The following is an 18356-nucleotide window of genomic DNA, read 5'->3' as shown; positions in this document are numbered from 1 at the left end:
CCCTGGTGAACGGAGCCTGTATCACGGCTGGTTACACAAAGGAAAAGGGGGTTGGGCTTGAATGAAAGAGCGGGAAGATTTAGGAACAAAGAAACAGCAGCTATGCTATCGTAAATACATTATCTTATGCATTCTAAATTACCGCCCATTTGGAAAAGGAAAATGCAATAAATATTTACTCTGAGCTGCGCTTCGGTAGATTGGTCGTAGATGCTGGCCGGGTTGGCCACCAGATCTTCCTGTAGTGGTAATGGATACGTGGTGGTATCTTCGTCTGGTTGTTAGACTGGATCCGTCGTCCGTCCTTTCCTAGCCCACGTTAGCAGCGGCTAACTCAACGGCTAGGAAGTATCACTTCTGTAGTGAATAAGCTCAAAGTTCATACCAGTTCATACCACAGCTCACGCCGAGGTTGGCTTAGTTCTGTTCTTGATATGTGTCTGTCCTTCTAACGTAGAGGCTGCAGTCCTCACGTACTGGAACACCGGAATGTCTTTTCGTCAAAGACTTATATAGTGGAGAGGAGGGAAGGAGGTGATTCATCGTTTATAACCCCATGTCTCTTCACAGGGTTGGCCACTGATCGGGCAGGGCCCTTTCCTTATGAAAACCCAATTCTCTCATTTGGAAGCTAAAATTACATTTAATCTCCTAACAAACAATTTCAATATCAAACATTTCAATTGCATAACAATTCCATGTGACTCTGATAACTAGAGGGTGTATACTTTCTGAGGTGCAGTTTATGTCGTCCTGTCATCAATCATAATGTCTCAGATAACAATGAACTGACATACCTACTCATTACGTTATCAAGCATATTTCCAACTGGTTTTATTATCAAAAGATGGTTCCTTTTCCCCATTTGTTTGATGTTCCCAGACTCTCTATATTTAACACAGGCTATTCAAGTCCTTCAGTAGGGTCAGAGAGAGAGGGGAAGGGTGAAAGGTATTTATGGGGGGGTCATAAACCTTACCCACAGGCCAACGTCATGACACTTAATATAAGGAATTTGAAATGATTTATACTTTTACCTCTACATTTGATACTTAAGTATATTTTAGCAAATAAATGTACTTTTGATTATTAAGTAAATTTAATACAAAAGACTTTTAGACTTTTTCTCAAGTCTTATTTTACTGGGTGACTTTCATTTTTACTTGAGTAACTTTCTATTAATGTCACGCCCTGATCTGTTTCACCTGTCCTTGTGCTTGTCTCCACCCCCTCCAGGTGTCACCCATCTTCCCCACTTATCCTCTGGGTATACATACCTGTGTTTTCTGTCTGTCTGTGCCAGTTTGTCTTGTTTGTTCAAGCCTACCAGTGTTTTGTGTCTCAGCTCCTGCTTTTTCCAGTCTCTCTTTTCTCATCCTCCTGGTTTTGACCCCTGCCTTTCCTGACCCTGTACCCACCCGCCTGACCACTCTATCTGTCCCTGACCCTGAGCCTGCCTGCCGTGCTGTACCTTTGCCTCTACTCTGGATTATCAACCCCTGCCTGCCTTGTCATTTGCCTGTCCCTGTTACAATAAACATTGTTACTTCACATAGTCTGCAATTGGGTCTTACCTTGATTCCTGATAATTAAGGTATCTATACTTTTACTCAAGTATCACAATTGGGTACATTTTCCCCCACTTCGCACTACCCTCTGTAGCACCTTACGGCCAGATGCCGAGCAGTTGCCATATCAGGTGGTGATGCAACCGATCAGGATACTCTCGATGGTGCAACTCTCGATGGTGCAGCATGGGGATCCATGCCAAATCTTTTCAGTCTCCTGAGGGAGAAATGGTGTTGTCGTGCCCTCTTCACAACTGTCTTGGTGTGTTTGGACCATGATAGTTCGTTGGTAATGGGGATACCATGTAAGGGTCGACGCTGGTAGAGACAAGAAGCAGGTATAGGGAGTGAACCTTTAATGGCGACGGACATGGAACAAGACAGGAGAGCGTCTGGACGTGAACACATGACATTAATGCAGATACAGGGAACAAACGGGGGAGCAGACAGTTATAGACGGGGCAATCAACAAAGGGAAGGAGTCCAGGTGAATCCAATTAGCGCTGCTGCGCGTAATGACGGTGACAGGTGTGCGTAATGAAGGGCAGCCTGGCGCCCTCGAGCGCAAGTAAGGGAGAGCGGGAGCAGGTGTGACACACCAAGGAACGTGAAACTCTCGACCCGACCACTACAGCCATGTCGATGTTAATGGGGCCTGTTTGTCCCTCCTTTTCCTATAGTCAACGATCAGCTCCTTTGTCTAGCTCACATTGAGGGAGAGGTTGTTGTCCTGGCACCCCACTGCCAGGTCTCTGACCTCCTCCCTATAGCCTGTCTCATCGTTGTCGGTGATCAAGCATACCACTGTTGTCTCGTCAGCAAACTTAATGATGGTGTTGGAATTGTGCTTGGCCACGCAGTTGTGGGTTAACATGGAATTGTTGAGGGTCAGCCTGGCAGATGTGTTGTTGCCTACCTTTACCCCCTCTGGGCGGCACGTCAGGAAGTCCACGATCCAGTTGCAGAGGGAGGTGTTTATCTACCTATCATTTTGACTTCATTTTGGCAGACTATCTCATGCTTATTTCTGAAGATGAACCAATGTTTATTTTTTATATAGAACTTAGGGGTTAAGAACACCTTTCAATGACATAGACTGACCAGGTGTATCCAGGTGATGTCACTTGTTAAATCCACTTCAATCAGTGTATATTTGTATTTGTATTTATTATGGATCCCCATTAGTTCCTGCCAAGGCATCAGCTACTCTTCCTGGGGTCCGGCAAAACTAAGGCAGTTATACATTTTTAAAAACATTACAATACATTTATAACAGATTTCACAACATATTAAGTGTGCGCCCACAGGCCCCTACTCCACTATCATATATCTACAAACAAAATCCATGTGTACGTGTGTGTATAGTGCGTATGTTATCATGTGTGTGTATGCATGTCTGTGCCTATGTTTGTGTTGCTTCACAGTCCCCTCTGTTCCATAAGGTGTATTTTTTATCTGTTTTTTAAATCTGATTCTTCTGCTTGTATCAGTTACCTGATGTGGAATAGAGTTCCATTTAGTCATGGCTCTATGTAGTACTGTGCGCCTCCCATAGTCTGTTCTGGACTTGGGCACTGTGAAGAGACCTCTGGTGGCATGTCTTGTGGGTATGCATGGGTGTCTGAGCTGTGTGCTAGATGAATAGGCAAGAGACAGTTTAAAGAAAGATGTTGAAGCCTTGAGATAATTCAGACACCGATTGTGTATGTGAGCCATTCAGAGGGTGAATGGGCAAAACTCAAGTTTTACACTGAACAAAAATATAAACCTAACATGTAATGTGTTGGTCCCATGTTTCATGAGCTGAAATAAAAGATCACAGAAATGTTCCATACCTACAAAAAGCTTATTTCTCTCATCGCAGTGCTTGAGGCATCACTACAGACCCCCACTGTAGACAGGGAGACCCATGAGGCGGTGCACAATTTGCCCAACGTCATCCGGGTTGGGGGAGGGTTTGGCTGGCCGGGATGTCCTTGTACCATCGGGCTCTAGCGACTCCTTGTGGCGGGCCGGGCCCTGCATGGTTACTTCGGGTCGCCAGTTGTACTGTTTCCTCTGACACTTTGGTGCGGCTAGCCTCCGGGTTAAGTGAGCAGTGTGTCAAGAAGCAGTGTGGCTTGGCAGGGTCGTGTTTCAGAGGACGCATTGCTCTCGTCCTTCACCTCTCCCGTGTCCGTACGGGTGTGTTGCAGCGATGGGACAAGACTGTAACTACCAATTGGATAGCACGATAAAATTGAATGCACAGAGATACCGTGACGAGATCCTCATGGCCCATTATCGTGCCATTCATCCGCAACCATCACCTTATGTTTCAGCATTTACATTTACATTTAAGTCATTTAGCAGACGCTCTTATCCAGAGCGACTTACAAATTGGTGCATTCACCTTAAGATATCCAGTGGAACAACCACTTTACAATAGTGCATCTAAATCTTTCGGGGGGGGGGGGTAGAAGGATTACTTTATCCTATCCCAGGTATTCCTTGAAGAGGTGGTGTTTCAGGTGTCTCCGGAAGGTGGTGATTGACTCCGCTGTCCTGGCGTCGTGAGGGAGCTTGTTCCACCATTGGGGTGCCACGGCAGCGAACAGTTTTGACTGGGCTGAGCGGGAGCTGTGCTTCTTCAGAGGTAGGGAGGCGAGCAGGCCAGAGGTGGATGAACGCAGTGCCCTTGTTTGGGTGTAGGGCCTGATCAGAGCCTGAAGGTACGGAGGTGCCGTTCCCCTCACAGCTCCGTAGGCAAGCAGCATGGACTTGTAGCGGATGCGAGCTTCAACTGGAAGCCAGTGGAGAGAGAGGAGGAGCGGGGTGACGTGAGAGAACTTGGGAAGGTTGAACACCAGACGGGCTGCGGCGTTCTGGATGAGTTGTAGGGGTTTAATGGCACAGGCAGGGAGCCCAGCCAACAGCGAGTTGCAGTAATCCAGACGGGAGATGACAAGTGCCTGGACTAGGACCGGCGCCGCTTCCTGTGTGAGGCAGGGTCGTACTCTGCGAATGTTGTAGAGCATGAACCTACAGGATCGGGTCACCGCCTTGATGTTAGTGGAGAACGACAGGGTGTTGTCCAGGGTCACGCCAAGGTTCTTAGCACTCTGGGAGGAGGACACAAGGGAGTTGTCAACCGTGATGGCGAGATCATGGAACGGGCAGTCCTTCCCTGGGAGGAGGAGCAGCTCCGTCTTGCCGAGGTTCAGCTTGAGGTGGTGAGCCGTCATCCACACTGATATGTCTGCCAGACATGCAGAGATGCGATTCGCCACCTGGTTATCAGAAGGGGGAAAGGAGAAGATTAATTGTGTGTCGTCTGCGTAGCAATGATAGGAGAGACCATGTGAGGATATGACCGAGCCAAGTGACTTGGTGTATAGTGAGAATAGGAGAGGGCCTAGAACAGAGCCCTGGGGGACACCAGTGGTGAGAGCACGTGGTGCGGAGACAGATTCTCGCCACGCCACCTGGTAGGAGCGACCTGTCAGGTAGGACGCAATCCAAGCGTGGGCCGCGCCGGAGATGCCCAGCTCGGAGAGGGTGGAGAGGAGGATCTGATGGTTCACGGTATCAAAGGCAGCAGATAGGTCTAGAAGGATGAGAGCAGAGGAGAGAGAGTTAGCTTTAGCAGTGCGGAGAGCCTCCGTGACACAGAGAAGAGCAGTCTCAGTTGGATGCCCAGTCTTGAAACCTGACTGATTAGGATCAAGAAAGTCATTCTGAGAGAGATAGCAGGAGAGCTGGCCAAGGACGGCACGTTCAAGAGTTTTGGAGAGAAAAGAAAGAAGGGATACTGGTCTGTAGTTGTTGACATCGGAGGGATCGAGTGTAGGTTTTTTCAGAAGGGGTGCAACTCTCGCTCTCTTGAAGACGGAAGGGACGTAGCCAGCGGTCAAGGATGAGTTGATGAGCGAGGTGAGGTAGGGGAGAAGGTCTCCGGAAATGGTCTGGAGAAGAGAGGAGGGGATAGGGTCAAGTGGGCAGGTTGTTGGGCGGCCGGCCGTCACAAGACGCGAGATTTCATCTGGAGAGAGAGGGGAGAAAGAGGTCAAAGCACAGGGTAGGGCAGTGTGAGCAGGACCAGCGGTGTCGTTTGGCTTAGCAAACGAGGATCGGATGTCATCAGCCTTCTTTTCAAAATGGTTGACGAAGTCATCTGCAGAGAGAGAGGGGGGGGGGGGGGGGGAGGGGGAGGAGGATTCAGGAGGGAGGAGAAGGTAGCAAAGAGCTTCCTAGGGTTAGAGGCAGATGCTTGGAATTTAGAGTGGTAGTAAGTGGTTTTAGCAGCAGAGACAGAAGAGGAAAATGTAGAGAGGAGGGCGTGAAAGGATGCCAGGTCCACAGGGAAGCGAGTTTTCCTCCATTTCCGCTCGGCTGCCCGGAGCCCTGTTCTGTGCACGGCGCAGGAGTGGAGGACCGAGCCGGCCTGGAGGATAGGGGACAGAGAAGATCGAAGGATGCAGAGAGGGAGGAGAGGAGGGTTGAGGAGGCAGAATCAGGAGATAGGTTGGAGAAGGTTTGATTAGAGGGAAGAGATGATAGGATGGAAGAGGAGAGAGTAGCGGGAGAGAGAGAGCGAAGGTTGGGACGGCGCAATACCATCCGAGTAGGGGCAGAGTGAGAAGTGTTGGATGAGAGCGAGAGGGAAAAGGATACAAGGTAGTGGTCGGAGACTTGGAGGGGAGTTGCAATGAGATTAGTGGAAGAACAGCATCTAGTAAAGATGAGGTCAAGCGTATTGCCTGCCTTGTGAGTAGGGGGGGAAGGTGAGAGGGTGAGGTCAAAGGAGGAGAGGAGTGGAAAGAAGGAGGCAGAGAGGAATGAGTCAAAGGTAGACGTGGGGAGGTTAAAGTCACCCAGAACTGTGAGAGGTGAGCCATCCTCAGGGAAGGAACTTATCAAGGCATCAAGCTCATTGATGAACTCTCCAAGGGAACCTGGAGGGCGATAAATGATAAGGATGTTAAGCTTGAAAGGGCTGGTAACTGTGACAGCATGGAATTCAAATGAGGAGATAGACAGATGGGTCAGGGGAGAAAGAGAGAATGTCCACTTGGGAGAGATGAGGATTCCAGTGCCACCACCCCGCTGGCTCGATGCTCTAGGGGTATGCGAGAACACGTAGGCAGACGAGGAGAGAGCAGTAGGAGAAGCAGTGTTATCTGTGGTAATCCATGTTTCCGTCAGCGCCAGGAAGTCTAGGGACTGGAGGGTAGCATAGGCTGAGATGAACTCAGCCTTGTTGGCCGCAGACCGGCAGTTCCAGAGGCTGCCAGAGACCTGGAACTCCACGTGGGTCGTGCGCGCTGGGACTACCAGGTTAGAGTGGAAGCGTTTGTATGGCCTGTGCAGAGGGGAGAGAACAGGGATAGCCAGACACATAGTTGACAAGCTACAGAAGAGGCTACGCTAATGCAAAGGAGATTGGAATGACAAGTGGACTACGCGTCTCGAATGTTCAGAAAGTTAAGCTTACGTTGCGAAAATCTTATTGACTAAAGTGACGAAAATGCTAGCTAACTAACACAACACTACACTAATCAAGTCGTTCCGTTGTAATGCATGATAATGCAAGGCCCCAAGTTGCAAGGATCTGTACACAATTCCTGGAAGCTGAAAATGTCCCAGTTCTTCCATGGCCTGCATACTCAACATACATGTCACCCATTGAGCATGTTTGGGATGCTCTGGATTGACGTGTTTGACAGAGTGTTCCAGTTCCCACAAATATCCAGCACCTTCGTGCAGCCATTGAAGAGGAGTGGGACAACATTCCACAGACCACAATCAACAGCCTGATCAACTCTATGCGACAGAGATGTGTGGCGCTGCATGAAGCAAATGGTGGTTACACCAGATTCTGACTGGTTTTCTGATCCACGCCCCTACTTTTTTTGGTATCTGTGACCAACAGATGCATACACTGTATCTGTATTCCCAGTCGTGAAATTCACAGATTAGGGCCTAATAAATGTATTTAAATTGACTGATTTCCTCATATGAACTGCAACTCAGTAAAATCTTTGAAGCATGTTGCGTTTATATTTTTATTCAGTATAAGTGCCTTTGAATGGGAAAGGGGCATACATAGTCAGTTGTACAACTGAAATGTGTCTTCCTGTCACAGAATATGTCATACTTGTCGTTGAATATGTCGTATGGGAGAGAGAAGGACCAAGGCGCAGCGGAAGTGTGGACACTCATTCTTTTAATTGGTAAAAGGCAAAGCATCCACCGGAAAACAAAACAATAAATGATACTCACACCATGGACAGTCTCACAGGCTATGCAAACGCAGTGCAAAAACAATACCCCACAACCCCAAAGACAAACACACTTATATAGGACTTCCAATCAAAGGCAACTATACACACCTGCCTTCAGTTGGAAGTCCCAATCATCAACCCAACATTTAACAAACACAAACCCCCTGCCACATCCTGACCTAGACAAAGCAATACGCCCTCTGCTGGTCAGGACGTGACACTTCCGCATTTAGCCCAACCCCTCTGAATCAGAGAGGTGCGGGGGGCTGCCACAATCAACATCCACGTCTTCGGCGCCCAGGGAACAGTGAATGGTGTATGCTGCTGGGATTTTCACACTCACCAGTTTCCTGTGCATATCAAGAATGGTCCACCACCCAAAGGACTTCCAGCCAATTTGATACAACTTTGGGTAGTATTGGAGTCAACATGGGACAGCATCCCTGTGGAACGCTTTCAACATCTTGTACAGTAGAGTCCATGCCCCAACTTATTGAGGCTGTTCTGAGGGCAAGGGGGGGGGGGGTGCAACTCAATATTAGGAAGGTGTTCCTTATGTTTTGTATACTCAGTGCATGAAGCAAGTGATAGAAACCTTTTTGGTTCTATGTGGAACCTTTTTTCTAAGAGTGTACCTCACATCCACCATCTACCCTTACTCCTCCCCCTCCCCTCCTGCTCTCCGCTATCACCTTCTCTCTTTCCCTACCTCGCTTCCTCCTATTCTCTCCCCTTACATCCTCCCCTTACCCCCTTCCTCTCCAACTCCCCCAGCTAAATATTACCCTATCCTCTCAGGGGAGGAGCAGGGGAAACGTGATGTGGAAGAGACGGCAGAATCCAGCACAACAACAGCTGTTTCCATAGCACAACAACCTGGGGAAGGGTTGTGGGTAATATTTTATGAGTGGAGAGGGACCCAGCAATGGTAATTTATCTAGCTATAGTCATGACTAAGGTATGTGGCTAGATGTGTCTGCCAGTGATACTCACTGTTCATTCTCCACATAGTTGCTTACTGTAACATACTGTGCTACTGTTATAGTACAGCCCCTTGATATCACAACAATCAAATCCAATTCAATCCAATTCATTCAGTCTCAACACAGAAAAAACACAGCACATACATCTATACAGACAAACATGTAAAATAATTAATTAAGTTTGTCAAAATATTTTAATAAATGTATAAAACATGAACACTTAGTGAGTTGGTCTGATTTACTAAGATATTGTTATTTTCCATCCTCTCTTAACTAATCACCCTCCCACTACTTCTTTACGGCTACAATTAAGCTGAGAGCAATTTCATAACTCACATATGCAAATAAACGATACAGTATGGCCACAAACTATCCAGTATATGGGATATATGAGATACATGGGGGGTGCAGTAGTGTTGATATGTCTTTGAAGTGCTGAGGCAGGGTTCTATAGTAGATCTAAATTAGCCTAATGGATCTCAGTAGGCCTTAACCACACACTCATCACTCATGGGCTAGACAGGCCAGGCAGATCGCTAAAGAGGGGCTTCAAAATTGGACGTCTATCCATGCCTCGAGGACGTCAGGAAATGCCTTCAAACCGGCCACTAGGGGCAACAGTGAGCGCTATTACCATAAAGTTGGCTTGGGTTTATCAAGGGCATTGTGGACGGGGATGGCGAATGGCTCTGGGGTCATCATAATCACCTGACTCTGGATCAGAAGATTGTGTGTTCGATACCAATGGTTGACATTAGTTTATTTAATTTGTTTAGGTTTTAACCCTATCCCAAACATTAACCCTTACCTTAACCATTCGGAATGAGTGCCTAAACTTTATGTTTTATCCAAAACCTTAAGCCTTAACTTTCTAAATTTTATGCTTGGAGCAACTTTTAAATGTCTGATTTTGGAGAAACGTGGATAAACGTCTAATTCTGGAGTGAGACTGTGAGAGCTTGTTGAGACAGGGATCTGAGACAGGGAGTTGCAAACACAACCATTAGTGGTTGGACCAATGGTTAGAGTGCTTACATGCCGTATTATTTTTCTCAATGTTTTTTTCTGAAGTGCAATTCATAGATTTTTTTCGGATTTCTTTTGTGATTCATACAAATGTGTGAATCCTCTAAAAAAATTTGAGATATTTTTTATACAATCCACTTAGAGACATCTACAAGTTTAGAGTTGTTACTGAAAATGCATTTATCATGACTAAATTGCAATATGACAATTTATTCATTTTTGTTTAGCTGTTTGTCTTGGGTGCAGATCAGATTGGACACATTGACTGACCATTATAACAAAGCTTCTGAAAACTCAATAAAAACTATGCTGAAAACAAACCAAAGGCTTTCTCTAATTCTATGACTTGACGGCTATTGTTCTCTGGAAATGAGATGAGAAGTCTGATCTGCTCTATGAACAAGGCCTCACCAGGAGAATTGCAGACTCACAGCCATTTATCTAACTATCCTGTGATGTGACGTTTTCTCTCTGTCATTACCTCTCTCTCTCTCTCTCTCTCTCTCTCTCTCTCTCTCTCTCTCTCTCTCTCTCTCTCTCTCTCTCTCTCTCTCTCTCTCACCACAAAGTTTCTTTATGCTTGTCAATACAGGATTTGCTATCCCGCCCTGACCATAGAGAGCCCTTGGTTCTCTATGGTGTTGTAGGTCAGGGTGTGACTAGGGGGGTGTTCTAGTCATGTTATTTCTATGTTGGTGAGTTGTATGGTTCCCAGTTAGAGGCAGCTGTTAATCGTTGCCTCTAATTGGGGATCATATTTAGCAAGCCCTTTTCTCCCACCTGCTTTGTGGGATATTGTTTTGTGTATGTGCATGTAGCACCACTACTTTCACGTTTCGTTGTTGGTTTATTGTTTTGTAAAAGTTTCACTGCTTATTAAAAGATGTGGAACTCTAATCACGCTGCGCCTTGGTCCGTCTCTCATCATGTTCGTGACATTTGCCCGCTAGTGGTGCTCCCTGCCTTAATCAGTTGTATCCTTGGCACCTCCGGATGAGTCCAACAACATCACCTAATATCCTGATAGAATGGATGAGAAAGTAGCAGGGGCTGAGATAATAATGAAATAGGACCAGCACACTCAGATGTTCCAACACATTGCTTTATATTGACTGAAATGCAGGCATGGCATGGGATATTGTTTTGGGATTGTTTTGGAGGTGGGGGAGTCAGACAAGCTAAGAGAGGATATTGTTTACAGAACAAATGAAAAATAACTGCCAATGTTTTTTTTCTCGCTCTCTCTTTGTCTCTTTCGCTCTTTCTTTTGACTATGCATTTTGCCTGGTTCTTGTCCTGCTCTCAGGTCTCAGTGGTTGTACAGTACATTAGACTGTTTGTGTTTCAGAAGAACCCATATATCCCACATTTAAGGATCGGACCCTTTTTTAAAATTTTCGCCTAAAATGACATACCCAAAGGATATGCATATTCTTGGTACCATTTGAAGGAAACACTTTGAAGTTTGTGGAAATGTGAAAGGAATGTAGGAGAATATAACACGTTAGATCTGGTAAAAGATAATACAAAGATTTTTTGTATTATTTTTTTGTACCATCATGTTTGAAATACAAGAGAAAGAACATAAAGTATTATGTGCCCAGCTGCAATTTAGAATTTGTCCACTGGATGGCAGCAGTGTGTGTGCACAGTTTTAGACTGATCCAATGAACCATTGCATTTCTGTTCAAAATGTTGTATGAAGACTGCCCAAATGTGCCTAATTTGTTTATTAATGACTTCATGTTCAAAACTGTGTACTCTCCTCAAACAATGGCATGCATTCGTTCACTGTAATAGCTACTGTAAATTGGACAGTGCAGTTAGATTAACAAGAATTGAAGCTTTCTGCCAATTTCAGATATGTCTTTGTCCTGGGAAATGTTCTTGTTACTTACAACCTTATGCTAATCGCATTAGCCTATGTTAGCTCAACTGTCCCGCAGGGGACCCACCAATCCTGAAGAAGTTTTAACCTGTTAGGTACAGACGTTCCGCTAGCGGAACGCCTCACCAATATCCAAATGTATAGCGTGGCGCGAAATACAAACACCTCAAAAATGCTATAACTTCAATTTCTCAAACATATGACTATTTTACAACATTTTAAAGATAAGACTCTCGTTAATCTAACCACACTGTCCGATTTCAAAAAGGCTTTACAGCGAAAGCAAAACATTAGATTATGTCAGGAGAGTACCCTCCCAAAAATAATCACACAGCCATTTTCAAAGCAAGCATATATGTCGCAAAAACCAAAACCACAGCTAAATGCAGCCCTAACCTTTGATGATCTTCATCAGATGACACTCCTAGGACATTATGTTATACAATACATGCATGTTTTGTTCAATCAAGTTCATATTTATATCAAAAACCAGCTTTTTACATTAGCATGTGATGTTCAGAACTAGCATACCCACCGAAAACTTCCGGTGAATTTACTAAATTACTCACGATAAACGTTCACAAAAAACATAACAATTATTTTAAGAATTATAGATACAGAACTCCTTTATGCAATCGCGGTGTCAGATTTTAAAATAGCTTTTCGGTGAAAGCACATTTTGCAATATTCTGAGTACAAAGCCCGGCCATCACGGCTAGCTATTTTGACACCCACCACGTTTGGCCCTCACCAAACTCAGAATTACTATTAGAAAAATTGGATTACCTTTTCTGTTCTTCGTCAGAATGCACTCCCAGGACTTCTACTTCAGCAACAAATGTTGTTTTCATTCGAAATAATCCATAGTTATATCCAAATAGCGCCGTTTTGTTCGTGCGTTCAAGTCACTATCCGAAGGGTGACGCTCCGGCGCATTTCGTGACAAAAAAATTCAAAATATTCCATTACCGTACTTCGAAGCATGTCAAACGCTGTTAAAAATACATTTTTATGCGATTTTTCTCGTAAAATAGCGATAATATTCCAACCGGGCGACGTTGTGTTCATTCAAACACTGAAAGAAAAAAATCGAGTCGTCTCATGCACGCGCGCCTCAGTGCCATTGTTCTCAGCTGGACCACTCACAAAAACCCCTGCTGTTTTTCGCCCAGAGACTGGAGAGATCTCATTCCACTTTCTGGCGCCTTCCTAGAGCCAATGGAAGCCTTAGAAAATGTCACATTACAGCAGAGATGCTGTATTTTTGATAGAGATGCCCTAGAAGGAGAACAAATTGTCAGACAGGGCACTTCCTGTATAGAATCTTCTCAGGTTTTGGCCTGCCGTATGAGTTCTGTTATAGTCACAGACACCATCCGAACAGTTTTAGAAACTTTAGAGTGTTTTCTATCCAAATCTACTAATTATATGCATATTCTAGTTTCTGGGCAGGAGTAGTAACCAGATTAAATTGGGTACGTTTTTTTATCCGGCCGTGAAAATACTGCCCCCTATCCCAAACAGGTTTTAACGGGCTGGGTTGGCCAACAGTAAAAAATGGTACAGCAACTCAGGTGTGGAGTGTGAGTGGAAGTTTTGGCATGAGAATACCCACACTGTGTTTTAGGTAGAGTTTTTAAGTTCTGACCAAGGCACTAGGATTATCCTTTCTTTTAACCTGTTGAGGTGAAGGGGGCAGTATTTTCACGGCCGGATGAAAAACGTACCCAAATTAAACTGGTTACTACTCTTGCCCAGAAACTAGAATATGCATAGTATTAGTAGATTTGGATATAAAACACCCTGAAGTGTCTAAATGTTTGAATGGTGTCTGTGAGTATAACAGAACTCATATGGCAGGCAAAAACCTGAGACAAATTCAACCAGAAAGTGGAGGATCTGAGATTTGTAGTTCTTCTTTCTAGTCCCTTTCGAAACTACAGTATTTGTGGGGTCACGTTGCAGTTCCTAAGGCTTCCATTGGCTGTCAAAAGCCTTCAGAAAGTTGTTTGAGCATGCTCCTGTCACTGGGCAGAGTATAGGAGCTCTTTCACTGAGTGGACTGCCTGGGGACAAAGAGATTGGTTATGCGCGGTCCCGCAAGCACGCTGTTCCTTCTTTTTTTCCTTGAATTAATACGCTATTGTCCGGTTGGAATATTATCGCAATTTTACATTAAAAATACCATAAAGATTGATTTTAAACAGCGTTTGACATGCTTCTAAGTACGGTAATGGAACATTTTGACTTTTTGTGTCTCGAATTGCGCTCGCGCGGTATGCCTTTGGATAGTGACCTGAACGCATGAACAAAACGGAGGTATTTGGACATAAATAGGGATTATTTCGAACAAAAACAACATTTCTTGTGGAAGTAGCAGTCCTGGGAGTGCATTCTGACAAAGATCAGCAAAGGTAAGAGCATATTTATAATAATAATTCTGAGTTTAGGTTGCCCCAAACTTGGCCGGTGTCTGTATAGCCCGCTGTGATGGCGAGCTATGTGCTCAGAATATTGAAAAATGTGCTTTCTCCGTAAAGCTATTTTAAAATCTGACACAGCGGTTGCATAAAGGAGTACTGTATCTATAATTCTTAAAATAATTGTTATGTATTTTGGTTTTTGTGACATATATCCTTGCTTGGAAAATGGCTCTGTGGTTATTTTGGTCTATGTACTCTCCTAACATAATCTAATGTTTTGCTTTCACTGTAAAGCCTTTTTCAAATCGGACAATGTGGTTTGATTAAGGAGAAGTGTATCTTTAAAATGGTGTAAAATAGTCATATGTTTGAGAAATTGAAATTATTCGATTTTTGAGGTGTTTGTATTTCGCGCCATGCTGTTCCATTGGATATTGGCTAGGTGTTCCGCTAGCGGAACGTCTGTCCTCAACAGGTTTTAAGAATGGTAAACTGACACAATGAAAACACTTGATATGATAACCCTCTGCCCAAACAGATCCACAGATGACGCAATCTCTATTGCACTCCGCACTGCCCTTTCCCAACTGGACAAATAGAGCACTTACGTTTGAATGCTGTTCATTGACTACAGCTTAGGGTTCAACATAGTGTCCTCAAAGCTCATCACTAAGCTAAGGACCCTGGGACTAAACACCACCCTCTGCAACTGAATCCTGGATTTCCTGATGGGCCGCCCCCAAGTGGTAAAAATAGGCAACAACACATCTGCCACGCTGACCCTCAACACGGGGGCCCCTCAGGGGTGGGTGCTTAGTCCCCTCCTGTACTCCCTGTTCACCCAAGACCTTGTGGCCAAGCACGACTCCATCACCATCGTTACGTTTGCCGACAACACAACGGTGGTAGGCCTGATCACTGACAACAATGAGACAGCCTATAGGGAGGAGGTCAGAGACCTGGCAGTGTGGTGCCAGAACAATAACCTCTCCCTCAACGTGATCAAGACAAAGGAGATGATCGTGGACTACAGGAAGGGCCGAGCACACCTCCATTCTCATCAACAGGGCTGTAGTGGAGCAGGTTGAGAGCTTCAAGTTCTTTGGTGTCCACATCACCAGCAAACTATCATGGTCCAAACACACCAAGACAGTCATAAAGAGGGCACGAAAAGGCCTATTCCCGCTCAGGAGACTGAAAAGATTTGGCATGGGTCCTCAGATTCTCAACAAGTTCTACAGCTGCACCATCAAGAGCATCCTGACTGGTTGCATCACTGCCTGGTATGGCAACTGCTTGGCCTTTGACCGCAAGGCGCTGTACAGGGTAGTGCATACGGCCCAGTACATAACTGGGGCCAAGCTTCCTGCCATCCAGGACATCTGTACCAGGCGGTGTCATAGGAATTCCCAATAAATTGCCAAAGACTCCAGCCACGCTAGTCATAGACTGTTCTCTCTGCTACCGCACGGCAAGGTGTACCGGAGCGCCAAGTCTAGCTCCAAAAGGCTCCTTAACAGCTTCTACTCCAAGCAATAAGACTTCTGAACAGCTTATCAAATGGCTACCCAGACTATTTGCATTGCCCCCCCTTTTTTTTACATTGCTGCTACTCCCTGTTTATTATCTATACATAGTCACTTTACCCCTACCTACATGTACATATTACCACAATTACCTCAACTAACCTGTTGCCCCGCACATTGACTCAGTACCGGTACCCCCTGTATATATAGCCTTGTTATTGTTATTTTAATTTGTAACTTTTTTAAATGTTTGTTTAATTAGTAGATATTTTCTTATCTCTTATTTTTCTTAAATCTGCATTGTTGGTTAAGGGTTTATAAGTAAGCAATTCACTGTAATGCCTACCCCTGTTGTATTGGCACATATAACCAATAAATTGTGATTTGATTGAATACAATCCTGCCACCATTTTGTGTACAGTACTCTGGACCTGTGAAATCTGCTGGATGTACGTAGTACAGACGATGACTACATGGTAATCTTGGCAGTGCCAGATCTGGTCATCTGGGTCCATTGATCAGAAGGTGCCAAGTGGCAGGTCCATGGTGGTACCCAGCCAAACAGGTGCTCTGAGGCCTGTTCCAATGGGATCTAAAGTATATGGAGGTGTATGGGCACCACAGGGAAGCTATTTTGATCATACCTGTATGAAATATTAATGACTTAAATATTAACAATGTTGAAGGATTTTTCAAATCTCCTGGAATATCAACTCTAACGGTGTGAAATGCATAGGCACATCATTAAGGCTGTAGTGTGTGTGTGTGTGTGTGTGTGTGTCGTAATGTTTTACATTTTTCACTTCAGCTGTAATTTTGGGCTATGCTGTTTGATATCTCACTCTCTTTTGTTGTTTGTTTTGCGCACGTGTCGTGTAACCTGTGTTTATTTTGTTAGGGAGAGAGAGAGAGAGAGAGAGAGCAGGGTGTCAGTCTACGGTGTGACTGAGTGTGACAGTCTACGGCTGGGTGGCTCTTGTGATCGTTGCAGTTCAAGCAGTAATTTGTGTGGTGAAAGATGCTTGTTTGTTGTGTCTGCATTAATGCAGGGATAATATCATTGAGCTTTACACATTGCCTGTGAGAGGAGATCATTACGGAAGCGTTCTCAAACAATTGTTGTGATAATCTCTGTAAATACTGCATGCCCAGCGTTCAACAGGAAATGAAAACAGAGGTATTCCAAACGTGCAAGTAAGCAATTATTGTGTCAAAATGTGACACAATCCAAAGATTGGATCTGTTTCTTTATTTAACAAACTCTGCAATACATAAACTGTTCAGGGTTCTGCATAGTAACTTGCCTTTCTCTCACTGTGTGGTGTTTGTTTTGTTTCAAACAAAAGGGTTTGGAGTAGAGCAAAAGATCAAACACACACAGTGGCCTATGGTATAGTGAATCAAATCACAAGATGTCTCAGAGAAAAATAACTAGTAAACGACAAGCAAGTTATTTACAGATGTTTTGCCTGTTTTTTTCATCTTTATCTTATTTTTGGTTCCTTTTTTTCAAGCAAAACCATGTTTAGTGACCTGGCAACATGTCATGTTGTGTCAGGGTCTTCAGTCTCAGGAAGCTTGGTTAAAAGAAAGGTCAGAAAAGCAGCTTGTAAAGGGAAGTGGACAGCTTTTAGCCCGTGGCATTGCTTTAATCAGAGCCTCACGCAGTCGCAGTCACTCACAAAACACTTCGGATTTACTCAAGCAACACTGAACACCAACCGGGTTGCCTCTGAGTAAGACCTGTGTGTCTTAAGGAGTTGAGGGCATTGACTAACACAGCCCAGCACAACATGTTTCATCCTGAGGTGTGAGGAGAGAGTAAGGTTGGGAGGCTGTGAGGCAGCTGTCCTTCTGGACACTCCATACCCTGGGGTGTTTTCTCTCATGGCTTGGACAGAAACATGCAAGACATGGCATTGAAGCCACTGGTCATTGGTGCTTTTGTGCACTTTGCAGCCGTTGGATTTGGTTTGTTGAAAGGTTGAATACATGTCTTTCTTGTTTTGGAAACATTCAGGTTTTATTCAACAGTCATAGTATTGTAGACCTTTCATTTTTTAAATGCGTATTTAATGGGAGGTTCCACTACATGTTGAGTGTGTTCTTAGAATAAATAACAATTATGAAGATCTTAGGGTTACTTCTGACATCCTGTTTACTTTATATCATTCATCTCATTGTTGTTGTTGTTTACTGTACACAAAGCAGTGCATTCTGGGATTGTCAACTACCCACATTTTGAATAATCCACTCTCACTGCCTCCGCTACTAGGGCAAGTAATGAATCCAAATTGAATTGTTTAACTTAAACTTTACTCTCACACGTGACATGAACACAAATTTGGGAGAAAATAATAAATATGAGATGATTACAGCCTATGCACCAAATTGCTGATGAGCTTATTTTTAGACGAGGGATCCCCCATCCCGCCCATCCCCAATGCACAGGGGGCAACAAGGTAATGTTGTCTTTCTAAGCAGAGAGTCCCATTAATACTTGTTTAGCAAGACTCCCTCAGTAATTAACAAGTAACAACCCCCTACATCGCAATACCTGATTCAATTTGCAATCAGATGATGCACGTCTGCAAAGTTTTTAATTGTGCCCATGGCGATAACTTACTGTTTGTAATCACATTCCAAGCGCCGGGACGATATCCCCCTGCGGTGTGATTT

The sequence above is a fragment of the Salmo trutta genome, chromosome 2 (genome assembly GCF_901001165.1).
Source record: "Salmo trutta chromosome 2, fSalTru1.1, whole genome shotgun sequence".
Taxonomy (NCBI): Eukaryota; Metazoa; Chordata; class Actinopteri; order Salmoniformes; family Salmonidae; genus Salmo; species Salmo trutta.
This window is presented reverse-complemented; position numbering follows the sequence as displayed.